Source organism: Lithobates pipiens, unplaced genomic scaffold (genome assembly GCF_037356315.1).
Source record: "Lithobates pipiens isolate NorthernLeopardFrog02 unplaced genomic scaffold, aLitPip1_a1.2 Scaffold_85, whole genome shotgun sequence".
Classification (NCBI taxonomy): domain Eukaryota; kingdom Metazoa; phylum Chordata; class Amphibia; order Anura; family Ranidae; genus Lithobates; species Lithobates pipiens.
Window position 1 is genome coordinate 1 of NW_027507909.1, and position 13,697 is coordinate 13,697.

General features: G+C 44.3%; 1 long non-coding RNA gene across 1 annotated transcript; it reads right to left on the reverse strand.

The window, feature by feature from the left end:
- Positions 1 to 8,873: 8,873 nt before the first annotated feature.
- Positions 8,874 to 9,739, reverse strand: LOC143973603 (uncharacterized). The gene is made up of 3 exons (XR_013272088.1): positions 9,615 to 9,739; positions 9,300 to 9,361; positions 8,874 to 8,942 (listed from the first exon to the last, which is right to left on the reverse strand). It is a non-coding gene; the product is annotated as an uncharacterized LOC143973603 (long non-coding RNA).
- Positions 9,740 to 13,697: the final 3,958 nt, after the last annotated feature.

The following is a 13,697-nucleotide window of genomic DNA, read 5'->3' on the forward strand; positions in this document are numbered from 1 at the left end:
GAAGAAGAAGATGATAGAGCAAAAAACCAAAAAGGAGGAGAGGTAAAAAAGGAAGAAGGAGATACAGATAAAGAGAAAGATAGAGGGGAGAGAGAGACATTGAGCGAACATAATACATACATACATACAATTACTAGAAAACTGTACAATTCAAACATTTATTGGATGTTTTTGAAATGAATCCAAAAACACTTGTCGTTGTAAAGAGAGAGGAAAAGTGAGAAAAAGGAGGAGAGAGAGAGAGAGAGAGGGGGGAAGAAGAAAATAGAGAGAGAGAGAGAGAGAGAAGGTAGAGAAAGAGAGAGCGCGCAAGAAGATAAAAAAAAAAAAAATGGAGGAGAGGTAAAAAAGGAGGAAGAAGAAGAAGAAGAAGAAGAAGAAGAAGAAGAAGAAGAAGAAGAAGAAGAAGGAGATACAGATAAAGAGGGAGGGAGAGACATTGAGCGAACATAATACATACATACATACAATTACTAGAAAACTGTACAATTCAAACATTTATTGGATGTTTTTGAAATGAATAGTGATGGACGAACTTCCGACGGGACGTTTCGCGAACGCGAAACGCGAACGGACACAAACGTTCGCGAAAACGACCGTTCGCCGCGGGCTCCATTGACTTCAATGGGAGGCGAATTTCGCAAACCTTTAGGTCGAATTTGCGGCCACGGGGTAATTATTAGGGGGTAGCACGTAGTCCCACCACCTGGACAATAGCATAATACATGTATGAGGTGAATTTGGGATCGATAACTACAAGCATTTTTTTTTTATTTGGGGAAATTGTTCTGACAATTCAGGACTATGGAGCTAATGAAGGCAATGGAGGAGAGGGAAGGTCAGGGACCAGGGTAGGCAAACAAGAGGGTGCAGGAGATACAGAGCACTGACAGCAGCACCGTAATACAGAGCACTGACATCAGCACCGTGACATACAGCGCTGCACAGCAGCTCCGTGACATACAGCGCTGACAGCAGCTCCGTGACATACAGCGCTGACAGCAGCTCCGTGACATACAGCGCTGACAGCAGCTCCGTGACATACAGCGCTGACAGCAGCTCCGTGACATACAGCGCTGACAGCAGCACCGTGACATACAGCGCTGACAGCAGCTCCGTGACATACAGCGCTGACAGCAGCTCCGTGACATACAGCGCTGACAGCAGCTCCGTGACATACAGCGCTGACAGCAGCTCCGTGACATACAGCACTGACAGCAGCTCCGTGACATACAGCGCTGACAGCAGCTCCGTGACATACAGCGCTGACAGCAGCTCCGTGACATACAGCGCTGACAGCAGCTCCGTGACATACAGCGCTGACAGCAGCTCCGTGACATACAGCGCTGACAGCAGCTCCGTGACATACAGCGCTGACAGCAGCTCCGTGACATACAGCGCTGACAGCAGCTCCGTGACATACAGCGCTGACAGCAGCTCCGTGACATACAGCGCTGACAGCAGCTCCGTGACATACAGCGCTGACAGCAGCACCGTAAGCAGCCCCAGGAGGAAGTCAGCACAGCACAGGGATGGTGTGATCCCCTCATAATAAGAACCCCCAGGAGGAAGTCAGCACAGCACAGGGATGGTGGGAGCCCCTCATAATAAGAACACCCAGGAGGAAGTCAGCACAGCACAGGGATGGTGGGAACCCCTCATAATAAGCAGCCCCAGTAGAAATATGACACCGCTCAACCTCTTCAAAGAGGAGGGTAGGGGCATATAGTACGGTGTGCTTTTTTGGGTCAGGGAAGTGAGCCAAATGAATTAAGAAGGTCTGTGTGCTTGATTCCAAAAATTGTTTATAGACATATACATGGTCTACTGATCACATGTGTTGAATTCCTCCGAGATCCATGGCCTCATTCATTTTTAGAAATGTGAGGTAGTTAACACTGTGGTGAGCTAGGCGAGTACGCTTATCGGTCACAATCCCCCCTGCTGCGCTGAACGTCCTTTCGGACAGGACACTGGATGAGGGGCAAGCCAACAGTTCGATTGCAAATTGGGCAAGCTCTGGCCAGAGGTCAAGCCTGCCCACCCAGTAGTCTAGGGGTTCATCACTCCTCAGAGCGTCCACATCGGCCGTTAACCCAATGTAGTCGGACACCTGACGGTCTAGGCGTTCCCTGATGCTGGATCCGGATGACACCTGTCGATGGGTCGGCTGAAAGAATGACCTCATATCCGAAGTCACCAACACATCTTCAAACCGGCCTCTTCTTGCAGGCGCTGTTGGATTGGTACCCGCAAATCCTTCTCTGGAGTGGGAATTGCTCCTCTGCCAGCGCACGCAAAAGCAGAATGCAGCATTTCTCGAAGCAAGGCCTGGAAGTGCTGCATTCTGACAGCCCTCTGCGACGGCGGTAACATTTCCGCCATTTTGTGTTTGTACCGGGGGTCTAAGTACGTTGCCACCCAGTACTGGTCCTTGACCCTCATGCTTTTTATACGGGGGTCCCTATTAAAACACTGGAGCATGAAGGCCCCCATTTGCACTAAAGTGGAAGCGGTTGTGGTGGCCTGGCTCCTGCTCATCATCCAGGATAATGTCGTCCTCTTCATTCTCCTCTCCCCATCCTCGCACAACAGGGATCCCAGAAAGGTTAAAGCATGCTCTTCTTGCTCCTGCTCATCCGCCCCGGCACCATCCTCCTCTGACTCCTCATCAGACTCCTGTTGTTGACTTGTCTCAGATAGAGTAGCCCCCCCTGGGAATTCATCCAGCATTGCGACTTCCTCATCTTCCCGCTCCTGCTCCTCCACAGCCTGATCAATGACACGACGCAATGCACGCTCCAGAAAGAAGGCATAAGGTACCATGTCACTGATGGCGCCATGGCTGCGACTGACCAGTTTGGTGATCTCCTCAAATGGCCGCAGAAGTCTGCATGTGTCGCGCATGAGCAGCCACTGGCGCGGTGAAAAAAACCCAGCTCCCCAGAACCGTTTCTTTCGCAGAGTTCATACAGGTAGACGTTAACTGCACGTTTCTGCTGGAGCAGCCTATCAAGCATATAGAAGGTTGAGTTCCATCGCGTCGGGCAATCGCAAATAAGACGTCTGACCGGCAGATGGTGTCGCCGCTGAATGTCAGCAAGGCGAGCCATGGCCGTGTAAGATCTTCTGAAATGGGCCGAGATTTTCCTTGCCTGCCGCAAGATGTCCTGGACCCCAGGGTATTTGACAAGGAATCGCTGCACGACCAAGTTTAAGACGTGTGCCATGCACGGCACGTGCGTGATTTTGCCCTGTTTCAATGCGCTAAGCAGATTGGCACCGTTGTCACACACCACTTTACCAACTGTCAAATTGAGCGGTGTTAGCCACTCATCTGCCTGTGAACGCAAAGCTGAAAGGAGTGCCGGGCCAGTGTGGCTCTTTGCTTCCAGGCACAACAGACGCAGCACGGCATGGCAACGTCTCACCTGGCATGTGGAATAGGTTCTGGGGAGCTTGGGCGGTGCAGTGGAAGAGACGCTAGCAGCGGAAAAGGAGGAGGCAGCTGAGGAGGAGAGGGAGGAGGATGGAGTAGGAGGAGGAGAAGAAGAGTCAGGCCTGCATGCAATCCGTGGCGGTAAAACCAAATCTACACGGGTGCCACGGGTTACATGCTTGACGGCCGTCAGAAGGTTCACCCAGTGGGCAGTAAAACTGATATACCTTCCCTGCCCGTGTTTGCTAGACCACGTGTCTGTGGTCAGATGTATCTTGGCACCGACACTGTGTGCCAGAGATACATTCACTTGCCGCTGAACATGGCCATATAGCTCTGGGATGCCCTTCTCTGAGAAATACTTCCTTCCTGGGACCTTCCATTGTGGTGTTCCAATGGCCACAAATTTGCGAAAGGCCTCCGAGTCCACCAGTTTATATGGCAGTAGTTGGCGGGCTATGAGTTCTGACAAGCCAGCCGCCAACCGTTGGGCAAGAGGGTTATCCGGCGTCATCATTTTTTACGCTCAAACATTAGGCCCACGGAAGCCTGCCTTTTTGCAGAAAAATGTGAGCTTGGCGTGATGGAAGGTGGAGTGGAGGACAATTGTGAGGAGAGAGGAGAAGGAGAAGTAGAAGACGAGGCTGGACGGTGAGAGCCTGCAGTGTGGCTTTGTGTGTTCCGTTGCTCCCACTGGGCTCGGTGATGGCTGCTCATGTGCCTTCTTAAGGCGGTCGTCCCTAGGTGAGTATTGGGCTTACCGCGACTAACGCGTTGACTGCAAAGATTGCAGATGGCAACGCTATTGTCAGCAGCGGACACGTTAAAAAAAGCCCACACTGCGGAGCCATGTGCCGGTGTCCTGGGAGCGCCAGATGTGACCGTACATGGTCGATGACTCGCTCCTGATACATTTGCAGTCTGCTTTGTCCCTGCTGTGCAATGTAAGTCATTGCTGCTTCTCCTCCCTATCTGCTGGTCCATATCTCCCTCTGAACTCCCCTCCTCTTCCTCTCTTGTGGGCACCCACGTGACATCACTAGACACGTCATCATCAACGTCACCTTCCCCACCGCTATAAGTAGAGTAGGCAGCAACACCGGGGACCAACCTCCTCCTTGGGCTGATCTGGGTACTGGCGTCAGACTGCTGAGTAGCGCTTGTTGCTACCTCCTCTTCCTGATCCAATACCAAGAGTGGCTGCGCATCAGAAATGTCCTCTTGATATGGATCGGAAAATAATTCCAGTGACTCAAGCGGAAGGTATGTGGTGGTGGTGGTGGTGGTCGTGTTGTTGGTGGTAGTGTCTTTGGGGGTGCACATAGCAGAGAGTGAAGAAGAGGGTGCAGATCGAGAGGATGAGGAGGGTGCAGAAGAGTAAGGCTGAGCGAGCCACTCAACCAAGTCTGGTGCATCCTTTAAAGTAATTGAACGCACCTTCTGCAACTTCCCACTTTGGCTCAAGCCTGTTGCTCCTGCCCTACCCCTACCACCCCTGCGGAAGGGCCTGCCTCTTCCTCTGCATGTCATTTTTTAAATGACCCTGTGACAAAACTCTTAGTCCCTATACCGCTGAAGGACTGCTGCAGTATAGGTGAGCGGTCAGCAGTGGTGCACGTCAACCCTATCTATGTGGACCTATAGCGGTCCTTACAGAACAGCAGACTGTACCGCACTCAAGCCTATGTACCGTAGCACCCTATACCAAGTTACCAGTCCTTATAAGAACTTTTGTGGACCAAGCAGGTTGTGTATTAGTGTTTAGCAGACTGTACGTCAGTCCCTATACCGCTGAAGGACTGCTGCAGTATAGGGCAGCGGTCAGCAGTGGTGCACGTCAACCCTATCTATTGTGGACCGATAGCGGTCCTTACAGAACAGCAGACTGTACCGCACTCAAGCCTATGTACCGTAGCACCCTATACCAAGTTACCAGTCCTTATAAGAACTTTTGTGGACCAAGCAGGTTGTGTATTAGTGTTTAGCAGACTGTACGTCAGTCCCTATACCGCTGAAGGACTGCTGCTGTATAGGGCAGCGGTCAGCAGTGGTGCACGTCAACCCTATGTATTGTGGACCGATAGCGGTCCTTACAGAACAGCAGACTGTAACGCACTCAGGCCTATGTACCGTAGCACCCTATACCAAGTTACCAGTCCTTATAAAAACTTTTGTGGACCAAGCAGGTTGTGTGTTAGTGTTTAGCAGACTGTGCGTCAGTCCCTATACCGCTGAAGGACTGCTGCAGTATAGGGCAGCGGTCAGCAGTGGTGCACGTCAACCCTATCTATTGTGGACCGATAGCGGTCCTTACAGAACAGCAGACTGTACCGCACTCAAGCCTATGTACCGTAGCACCCTATACCAAGTTACCAGTCCTTATAAGAACTTTTGTGGACCAAGCAGGTTGTGTATTAGTGTTTAGCAGACTGTACGTCAGTCCCTATACCGCTGAAGGACTGCTGCAGTATAGGGCAGCGGTCAGCAGTGGTGCACGTCAACCCTATCTATTGTGGACCGATAGCGGTCCTTACAGAACAGCAGACTGTACCGCACTCAAGCCTATGTACCGTAGCACCCTATACCAAGTTACCAGTCCTTATAAGAACTTTTGTGGACCAAGCAGGTTGTGTATTAGTGTTTAGCAGACTGTACGTCAGTCCCTATACCGCTGAAGGACTGCTGCAGTATAGGGGCAGCGGTCAGCAGTGGTGCACGTCAACCCTATGTATTGTGGACCGATAGCGGTCCTTACAGAACAGCAGACTGTAAACGCACTCAGGCCTATGTACCGTAGCACCCTATACCAAGTTACCAGTCCTTATAAGAACTTTTGTGGACCAAGCAGGTTGTGTGTTAGTGATTAGCAGACTGTACGTCAGTCCCTATACCAATGAAGGACTGCTGCAGTATAGGGCAGCGGTCAGCAGTAGTGCACGGCAACCCTATGTATTGTGGACCGATAGCGGTCCTTACAGAACAGCAGACTGTAACGCACTCAGGCCTATGTACCGTAGCACCCTATACCAAGTTACCAGTCCTTATAAAAACTTTTGTGGACCAAGCAGTTGTGTGTTAGTGTTTAGCAGACTGTGCGTCAGTCCCTATACCGCTGAAGGACTGCTGCAGTATAGGGCAGCGGTCAGCAGTGGTGCACGTCAACCCTATCTATTGTGGACCGATAGCGGTCCTTACAGAACAGCAGACTGTACCGCACTCAAGCCTATGTACCGTAGCACCCTATACCAAGTTACCAGTCCTTATAAGAACTTTTGTGGACCAAGCAGGTTGTGTATTAGTGTTTAGCAGACTGTACGTCAGTCCCTATACCGCTGAAGGACTGCTGCAGTATAGGGCAGCGGTCAGCAGTGGTGCACGTCAACCCTATGTATTGTGGACCGATAGCGGTCCTTACAGAACAGCAGACTGTAACGCACTCAGGCCTATGTACCGTAGCACCCTATACCAAGTTACCAGTCCTTATAAGAACTTTTGTGGACCAAGCAGGTTGTGTGTTAGTGATTAGCAGACTGTACGTCAGTCCCTATACCAATGAAGGACTGCTGCAGTATAGGGCAGCGGTCAGCAGTAGTGCACGGCAACCCTATGTATTGTGGACCGATAGCGGTCCTTACAGAACAGCAGACTGTACTGCACTCAGGCCTATGTACCGTAGCACCCTATACCAAGTTACCAGTCCTTATAAAAACTTTTGTGGACCAAGCAGGTTGTGTGTTAGTGTTTAGCAGACTGTGCGTCAGTCCCTATACCGCTGAAGGACTGCTGCAGTATAGGGCAGCGGTCAGCAGTAGTGCACGGCAACCCTATGTATTGTGGACCGATAGCGGTCCTTACAGAACAGCAGACTGTAACGCACTCAGGCCTATGTACCGTAGCACCCTATACCAAGTTACCAGTCCTTATAAGAACTTTTGTGGACCAAGCAGGTTGGTGTTAGTGATTAGCAGACTGTACGTCAGTCCCTATACCAATGAAGGACTGCTGCAGTATAGGGCAGCGGTCAGCAGTAGTGCACGGCAACCCTATGTATTGTGGACCGATAGCGGTCCTTACAGAACAGCAGACTGTACCGCACCCAAGCCTATGTACCGTAGCACCCTAGACAGACCAAGTTACCAGTCCTGATAAAGAGCTTTGTGGAACAAGTGAGTTGTGAATGATTAGCAGACTGCAGCAGAAGGGCAGCAGTCAAGTATAATATTCTTTCTATATTTGGAAGAAAGAATATATACGTGTACAAGCCTATTACCGTACCACTGATACCAGTCCTGAAAAGAACCTTTGTGGAACTAATAGTAACAGCAAGTCTTTAAAATTATCCTCACTGCCTGACACACTGCTTCCTGCCTGTCCCTATACAAATTGGCAAAAAAGAGTAGGCTGGAACGATTAGCTGGAACAGCTCTTTTGTGGACCTGATAGTAACAGCTAATGATGATGATGATGATGATGATGAAGAAAGACTAATCTGGCTGAGCTGTCCCTAAAATAGCAGCATACAGCGCTCTGTCCCTTTATCTAAACTGACAAAAGAAACTCAGGCTGCTGACCTAACACCTATACCAGTCCTGAAAAGAACTTTTGTGTACCAAATAGCTAGCGTTTCTCTGTCCCTACTCCACACAGGATCCTTTCCCTACAGTGACAGAAGAAAGAATGTAAAATGGCCACCGGATCGGGTGTATTTATAGGTTAGGGGGAATGTCCAAGTGTCCATGAGCTGTCATGTCTCAATTGGTTGTCCTGTAACACATGATAAACGTGTCACGAAAGGTTAAAGTTCTTGTATACATTAAACACGTAAGTCCGCCGGGGCGAACGACGGAAAAAGGCGTTCGAACCCGCGGACGGCGAAAGTCGGAAATTCGCCGCGAAACGACCGCCGGGCGAACCGTTCGGCCATCACTAGAAATGAATCCAAAAACACTTGTCGTTGTAAAGAGAGAGGAAAAGTAAGAGAGAGAGAGAGAGAGAGAGAGAGGGGGGGGAGAGAGAGAGAGAGAGAGGGGGGGGGAGAGAGAGAGGGGGGAGAGAGAGAGAGGAGAGAGAGAGGGGGGGAGAGAGAGAGAGAGAGAGGGGGGGGGAGAGAGAGAGAGAGAGAGGGGGAGAGAGAGAGAGAGAGAGAGAGAGAGAGAGAGAGAGGGAGAGAGAGAGAGAGAGAGAGAGAGACTGTGAATATACATTACTACAATATTACAAATAAATCAAAAAATGGGAATTATCTTTAGTTTCTGGCATGGCTTTTGAAATATTCAAATCCACTTGTCATTGAAATCTATGGAATAAAAAATAAATAGAAATAATTTTAGATTTATAGTATAAATAAAAATAACACGGAAAAAGCATGACTGACAAGGTAAACATGGACATTAATTATAAAATAAGAAACACCAATATTGGTTTAATAACTTACCTGAATTCGACGAAGGGTTACAGATGAAAAATATACAGTACTGGTATCAATACACACTCTTCAGTCGTTCTGAGAGGTAAGAAAAATTATCAAATTAATATAATGGATGAGAGAGAGAGAGAAGAGAGAGAGAGAGAGAGAGAGAGAGAGATGACAGATAAGTTCAAATTTCTAAATAACTAAGAAATCACGAAATCTAAACATCATTTATTCAGGCATGGCTTTGAAAAATTCAAATCCAATTGTCAGTGCAATCTATGGAATCAAAAAAAAATATATTAGATTGTCGGTTTAATAAAAGAAAAAAAAAAAATTATATACATATAAGAACAGTATTTTCAAACATGTATGCAGATTAAAAAAAATAGTAAGATCAAAAAAAAAAAAATTTAAACACATGTATACCAAAAAAAAAATTTTTCTTACCTGAATTAAAGCAGAGATTAAAAAGGTGAGGAATTCTTTGCTATATACACAGTCTTCGGTCACTGTAAAAGGTAATTAAAAATTGAGGTTAAACATATGAAATCAGAAAATGAGAGATATGTGTATATATATATACATATATATACTATATATATATATATATATATATAATATATACATACATACATACATACATACATACATACATACATACATACATACACACACACACCACACACACCACATTTCAAAATATTCAAAGAATAATGAACAGATAAAGAATTACATAGAAATATATATTTTGGATAAAAATACCTGTAAATATATAGCTGGATATCTATATATATATATCAATTTGTAAATTGTCCGTCCGGTAGCAGAGTACAAGCCGATCTAAATTTAATAAAATATAAAAAAAAAATAAAAAATAAAGTTTTTTATTTTGCTAATACATTTAAAATTTAAAATACATTTAAATTCAGTACAACATTTTTTAAAAAAAGGTACCGTAGAAAAATAAAAAATTTACATTGGAAAATAAATTAAAAAATAAAAAAGAAAAATGAAAAGAGGAAAAAAAAAAAATGAAAATAGTAAAAAAAAAAAAAAAATGTAAATTACAAAGTTTTTTCAAACTATTTGATCGGTCTAAAGATTGTAACAAAAAAAAAAAAAATTAATACAAAAACCATTCAATTTACAGACAAAAACAATTTGGTATATTACAACAGGATTGCTAACAGTAGAAATACAGCAACTAAATCCACAATACAATATAGGTATAATTAGCAACAGAATGAGGCTAATGAGGCTAATGAGGCTAATTATACCATGGAATAAACATGACTTACCTTTTGTGAGAAGCTGGCTGAAGAAAAAATGCGCTGGTGCTGTTTGCTTTGTTGTTTATTTGCTTCCTCGTGTGTAATGGCAGATACAGCTGTCTGCCCACTTTAAAAATGGGAAATTCGTACACGCCCTCGTCACGTGACCGGCGTGCTAACGAAATCTCGCGAGATTTCGGAATTTCATTGTCCCCTATGGATTCTTGGGTAATTTCCCAGGGACCATTGCGAGGACGATAGCCACGCCTACTCCCACGGGAGGAGAACCAGGAAGTCAGCTGAAGTCATCAGAAATAAAAGGTAAGTAAATAATATTTTTTTTTTCAGGGTTCGTTTAGGTAAGTATGCTGTGTGTTGATTTTAATAACATGAACTTTCTTTTTAGGTACCAAACCACTTTAAGTACAATTTTTGATGCAATGCTTTGCAGCAGGGCTAATTCCTGCAATAAAACTAGAGTGTATGGCAGAGGTTGCAGTGTGATGGCACCAGTGCCTAAGGCCCAATTTTTCTGCCCCTGTTTAACAGGGACATGTAATTACAATTCTTGATATAATATTTCACAGGAGGGCCCCTTCCTGTGCCCACCCAGAGTAACTGTGAGGACTTATAGTGTTGTGGCACCAGCACCACAACCACCAAAGGTCAATTTTTCTACCACTGTTCAACAATGGCATGTAATTACAATTCTTGATATAATCGTTCACAGCAGGGCGCTCCAGCACCCACCAAGAGTCACTTTGAGGGCTTACAATGTTGTTGCAAAACCAACACCTTGTTCTGCCATTTCTGCTGAGCATATAGGGCAGGCCCCTACTTTCAAACATCCAATTTACAAACATCTCCTACTTGCAAACGGAAGGAGACAACAGCAAGTGAGATGAAAAAAGATAGACGACAAAACAAATTATACAGGGGTGATAACCCTTCCCTATGTTTTCCAAAAAGCTTAAAAATATTTTTTTGACTGGAGCCACACTTTAAAAATGTACCAGTTGAAAATTACAAACAGATTCAACTTAACATACTACAGACACCCACCAGGCACCATATTTAAAGGAATATTTCACTTTTTTTTTTTCACTTTAATCGTCATTAAAATCAGTGCTCCCGCCAAAACGGTAGTTTTTAAAACTTTTTTTTGCAGTGACCCATGTCCCCTGAGGCAGGAGGCAGGTCGCCAAACCCTTTTTAGGACACTATCTTGCATATTAGCCGTTAAAATTAGCACTTTCCAATTCGAACGTTCGAGTCCCATAGACTTCAATGGGGTTCTAACGTTCGTACCGAACGCGGGGGTCGTTCGCAAGTTCTGGTGCGAACCGAACCGGGGGGTGTTCGGCTCATCCCTAATAATAACTTAACTATTACTAACTATTAAAGTATAAGTATTGGAATTTCCTTTCAAACTTGGCTATAAGTAAACGCAACAAATACAAATTTATCCGAAGTTACGAATTATCGGTAATAATGAATGCCGTATCTAAACAAATGGAACGTAACAAATTAATAATAATATTAATAATAAAAACGTATTATTTATTATTATTTAGTTTCATTCCATTTGTTTAGATGCAGCATTCTTTATTTTGGATAATTCGTAACTTAAGATAAATTTGTATTCATTACATTCACTTACAGCTACATTTGAAAGGAAATTCCAATACCTATCATTTAATATATTTTTGGATTTTTGGATTTTCGTTCTTTCTAATTTTCAGATTTTCCTTTCTTATATTCGAATTTTTGAATTTCAGAATTTGAATTTTCGAATTTACGAATTATGAATTTACGAATTTTTTGAATTTCTGAATTGCAAAATATTGAATTCACGAATTCCGAATTTACGAATTTTCAAAATTACGAATTTTCTAATTTTTGCATTTATGAATTTTCGCATTTACAAATTTTCGCATTTACGAATTTTCACATTTACGAATTTACAAATTTTTGGAATTTTCAAAAGAAACAAAGAACGAATAAAATTAAAACTAAAAAAAATTTTGGCCGTGCACATGTCTATGGTGTATCCCAACAAGGTGACATTACTCAGAAGTTAAAAAGTCAGTACCAGATACAAATTTAGGTGGGTCTCCAATACAAAAGATAACATTGCTAAGCCAGGTGTGTCTGACCTTTTTCAATTATGTCAGCTTCCTTCTACACATGTCTGAGATAAGCAAATAGACATAGAATGAAACCATGTAAAAATAATATTAATAATGATAAAAATATATATTTGCCAGGGGCAGCACAGAGATGAGTAGGAGGTAAAACACACAAGAATCAGGGTCAACTGGAATGTGCGCTTACTGCGGTGTAGCATAATCATATGTGCAGTAGAAAAATGCATATACACATCCCAACTAGATGAGTGGTTGCATTAGGAATACATTTGCTTGAACAGCTCAGCCACCAACTTTACATTTTGATCTAATTGAGCTGTTCAAATAAGAAAAGTGGGAATAAAATAAGGGGAAAAATGTAAGTACTGTCAAAAAGCCTACAGAAAAAGTTCATAACTAATGTTGTTCTGCATGCACCAAATTACGAGACCAGTTCCTGCCAAATAAGAGGAAAGCAGATGGCAAATACAGAGGGATGTCATGAAGATCTACCCCTATTAGTGATAGTCCGTGCTAAAAGAGATGGTGTAAAAGATCATGGGTCTTCAGGGGCACCCGTTGGATTGTCCAGAACCTCTTCTGTTCTCTTTTGGCAGTAAGAATAGACATCCCCCTGCGCCTAGGAATGAGTTTTCTTGTGCTGCAGGAAGGGATTCTCTCCAGATTTCAGGAATTCTGAATTTCTGATACCACTCCAAGACCTGTACCAGAGGAATGTTGAGGTGTAACTCCCACCATTGGTGTCAGACACCATAATAACCCTAACACAGATATGAGTGGTCGCATGAATGCAAAGGTACATAGTTAGTCAGGTTGAAAAAAGACACAAGTCTATCTAGTTCAACCAAAAAATAAAAATACAATCACATATACACAATCCTTTATCCACAGTTGATCCAGAGGAAGGTGAAAAAGCACAGCAAAGCATGCTCCAATTTTCTACAGCAGGGGAAAATATTCCTTCCTGATCCCCCAAGAGTCAATCAGATTTTCCCTGGATCAACTGTACCTATAAATGTTAGTATATTATGTACATTTGGGAAATAATCCAGGACTTTTTTAAAGCAATTTACTGAGCTGGCCAGAACCACCTCTGGAGGGAGTCTATTCCACATTTTCACAGCTCTTACTGTGAAGAAACCTTTCCGTATTTAGAGATGAAATCTTTTTTCCTCTAGACGTAAAGAGTGCCCCCATGTCCTTTGTGATGACCGTAACGTGAATAACTCAGCACCAAGTTCACTATATGGACCACTTATGTATTTGAACATGTTGATCATATCCCCTCCAAATTTCCTCTTCTCAAGCGGGAATAGATTCAGTTCCTCTAATCTTGCCTCATAGCTGAGCTCCTGCATGCCTCTTATCAGTTTGGTTGCCCTTCTCTGCACTTTCTCCAGTTACCCGATATCCTTTTTGAGAACTGG